Here is a 4382-nt window from a genome sequence, read left to right as displayed (position 1 = left end):
AAGACTATCTATTCTACATCTATGGTTCTCCCTCAGGAAGACTTACTAAAACCGAAAGCTTCTCTGCTTCTAGTTGTTATAGTTGAGCCATTTAAACACAGCAGGCTATTGGAATTTTTATGCTAACGGTAACCTTTCACAACTTCCCCACATAAAACTGACACGATTCACTTCAACAGTGAAGTGTAAATTTATAGAGAGCACATTACAAAATGAATCTCATTAACAATTTTTTTGTTTGTTTTTTACAATATTATTGGTCGTAACGTGATAACCTGTAAAGTGTAATTCTTTACCATTATCTAACCAAACTTGAGGATAATCATGCAACATTAAATGGTTTGACTTCACAAACAATTTAAATAACAACATTGTAAAAGAATCATGCATTAAGGCTAAATTAAATTATTACAAATATAATAATTGCTGAAAACCTGGAAATACTGACAACAGCTGACCCCGAATTGAACAGACATGGTCATCAGTCACAGCATCTGAACCAGCTGTGGTGTGTGTGCTTGCCAGGGTTGGGAGGATTACTCTAAAATGACCCGTAACCTAATCAAAGTATCATAATATTAAAGTAAAAAAGCTCAGTTACTTTCCATTACTTTTGGATTACCTCATAACCAAATATGCAAAAAAAAAAAAAGATGAGAGAAAAGAAATATCAATAAAATAACTTTTATTTAAGTTTATTCTGTAAAACAGCGGAACAATGAAATTGGTGACTGTAAGATTAGCCATGGTTTCACTCAAGACAAGGGACATGTTGTGAGATGTGTTAAGTGTTGTAATGTATGTGCACTACACATGAGTATGATAGCATATTGTTCTTTGTTTTTAAATGTATTTTAATCCTGATAATAATCCGTATTTTTACCCAGATAAGATAAGATCCCTCACTGGGGAAATGTGTTTGTTACAGGAGCTCACAATACAAAAATACAAAAATATATACATCTTTACAGATATGCATGTTCTGTGTAAATGTATCTGTAATCTGATTATGTCTGGGGGGCGATTTCTGCAACTGTAACAGATTACAGTGTTTTTTGTATCCTGATTACTCCATTATAGGTAAATCTGTTACTCTCAAAGCACGTTGCCTGTCTTTAAAAACTGGGATGTCAGTACAACTTGTGCTTTAAAAATGCTCTAGCCTATTAAGCATTATTGAAAATTAAAACTGATCAACCCACACACTTAAACTTGCTGTTGTTCACAGTTCATAACTTGTTTTTTAGATCATTTTACTGCCCACTACTGCATGATAGGCCAGCCAGGTCGTGTTCCTACTTTTCCTGGAGAATATCTGCCTGTAACAGGTAAACATTACAGACAACACAGATCAACCCGCAACCAACCAATCACACGAAAGAAAAACACCGGGGTGAAGGCACAGTAGTATCCAGAGTACACATGCACTGATAAGGATGGATTAGGGATGATTTGACATGAGTCAGATCTCAAAAGGTCAGACGTGTGGGCGTCAACACGCACATTAGCTAAAGCACAAACACGTAGACTAAAATATTTTTAAGAGTAATTTCACAGATATTGTTTGGATCTAATACATTCAGTGAGCTCATGGTGCATGATGACACAATGTTTACCTAATTTTGGCCAGTGAAGGTCTAAACTTGCTCTCTAGTTCAGCCAAGTTGGCTCACACAGGGTCGTCCCTTCAGCAGCTACTCCATACGTAAACATGATCTCTGTTAGACTAACCACAGCCTGAAAATTTAAAGTAATCTGATTCCAGGGGAGCTCGCTATAAAACCAGACCAGGCACTTTGAAAATCCCCAAATATGTGCACACCAAACACACGGCTTAACAGAGATAAAGAGAAATTCAGTGGCACATGCTTAACTTAAAGATAAATCATGAGTCCGTGTGGCTCAGTGGACTCGAGGTGAACACCATGTGTTCCTGTCATCACGGGTTCAAAACCAGCTCACGACCTCTGCTAGACATCATCTGTTTCCTTCCCGAATTTCCTGTCATGTTCCACTGAGTACTATCTAGTGAAGCAGAGGTTTCCTGAGCGAATAATACTGACGTTTGGTCTCTCTTCACATTATTCCTCCTGATGTCGGCGTATCTTAAAAAGAACAGATCTGTCATCATTTATTTTTGTGCCGGATGAAAAACCGCAGTGACACACTTGACAGAATACCTCAAGCGCAGCAATTCATCACAGAAAAAGGAAGAAAAAAAAGTTTTTGAAAGTTTGATTTTTTTTTCTTCTTCAAAGTCTGTGTTTAATTTCACTCCACTCTGAATAAATTCTTCATATCAGTGCGTGCATTATACCACACTTCTCTCACTGTCAGTCACCAAAGAAAAGGAAGTTGCCTCCAGGAAATTATCTCTTAGAAATATGTCAGTTTACGAACTTTATTGTCACATTTATGTCTTTTTATTCAGGGGATTATTGTTCTATAACAGAGCAATTCATTTCAAGCAAGGCTGCCACAGAAAAGTCTGGTAAAGTATTCTGTTCTTGTATTGAACAGACGTTATAGGGACGTGATTGTCATGACTGGTGGGTGTCAAAATGAGAGGACTTTGACACCTTAGACCACGCTGTGCTTCCTGATCAGTTACCTTTTAGGAACAAGACCGCTTTGGTTAAGTTAAGGTTAGAGAAATGGTTAAATGTTAACAAGTTTTTCATGCTCTAAAATGTTAACTTTTTCCATATTAAACCATGATTTAGTGCATAAATAGTGCAGGTATTTGGTCAAACTGAAATTTGGACCTCATGAAAAGTCAGAGAATAATCAAAGGGATTGCAAATAATTGTGCAACATTCGGGGAACACGGGGAACATGCATGTATGGGATAAATTTCATGGCACTCAACAGTTGTCCCTCACTATAACGCGGTTCACCTTTCGCGGCCTCACTGTTTCGCGGACTTTTTTTGTGTAATTCTGCATGCTTTTTTTTTACAGCGTACTGTACAGTATAAACGTGCATTGTGTTCGGCGTCCTGATTAGCTAAGGGAGTACTGTACAAAATGCGTTCAGCTAGTCAGATTTACATAAATGTTCAATCTCTAGCAGTGTGACTGTGAAGTGCTGTATGTTTGCAGTCAGAGGAACTGTGAAATACGCGTGAGTTACTGGTAATAATTTCTTGTGTCAAACCTCGTAGATTGATCATTAAAAATAAATTCGTTAAAAATGTTTGGGCTTGAAAACAGGTTTTGATCTTTGGTTTCATTTACTACTTATTTTTGTTAAATCTGCGAAAGTTGAACTTTGAGTGTGTTTAAATAAGAGAGAAATGTGAGAAAATGTTAATGCCTGTCTGAGAAAAGTGTGTGGTTAGGGGTTTTACGGCCTTAAAACACATATAATAATTGTAAAAAATAAAGCTATTGTGGGTTATTTTTAGAACGGATCCCCCGCGATAAACGAGGGACCACTGTACTGTTTTTGGTAGGCTCTGACACACTAGAGCCATGCTGCTACATAAAAATGTAATTCAGGTGGAATTAACATTCCTCTCAAAATTTATTAGGAATATTTAAATGTTATTTCTAGGACATGTTTGTGCTTAAAGGTGCTCAGCAGGGCATGTGTCCACTGAGACAGCAGTCACAAGGTTCAAATGTAGATCTTTCTTACTGTTAAAATCTCTGTCAAAATATTTTTGGTTACATTTTTTTAAGCTTCAATCCAAACCACAGTGAAGGCCCGCTTGCATTGTTTTTTTCTGCTGTGTCTGATTCAGTGAAAGTAACTTTGTGGTCACAGCTTACTAGAAACTCACACTATAATGACCTCAGCCATTGGCAGCTATCCATAGACCTTTCACCGTATGCCAACAACACAACTCAGAAGGCAACAAAAGCGACACCCGAACAAACCTCTGGCTCTTTGACACAGTCAGCATCTCTTGAAAAACAGTGCAGCTCTGTGCTCAACCTGGATATCTGACATGTTATTATCCCATTAGGTATGCTTCATTTACCGTCCAGACAATATATGAAAGCACCAGCCAACCGCAACTGAGGCTTATAGATAGAGATCTCTGCTCCTGGCTGTGGTTTTAACCGACCAGTGCTTGTTTTTAAGCCTGTTAATGTTCACGTATAACTTGTCTGAATGTTTTTTATGCCAGCAGACATTTGAAATTAATCCACATTTGGGGTTAGAAAAATACTTAATGTATTTATCAGACTGCTGTGTGTTTGATAATGGGACTCATTAGCAAAAAATATATATTTTTACCTCAGCTCTGCCTAGTAAAAACAAACTACTTTAATTATGTTTGCAAAGTCACTGCTCTTGACAAGAATTTACAGCACATTTCATATGAACGATCAGCATTACTGTGCAACAAACATTGAACTTTTGTACCAGAGATA

The sequence above is a fragment of the Larimichthys crocea genome, chromosome I, assembly GCF_000972845.2.
Source record: "Larimichthys crocea isolate SSNF chromosome I, L_crocea_2.0, whole genome shotgun sequence".
NCBI classification, from domain to species: domain Eukaryota; kingdom Metazoa; phylum Chordata; class Actinopteri; family Sciaenidae; genus Larimichthys; species Larimichthys crocea.
The sequence above is the reverse complement of the archived record's forward strand: the minus strand, read 5'-3'. Positions refer to the sequence as shown.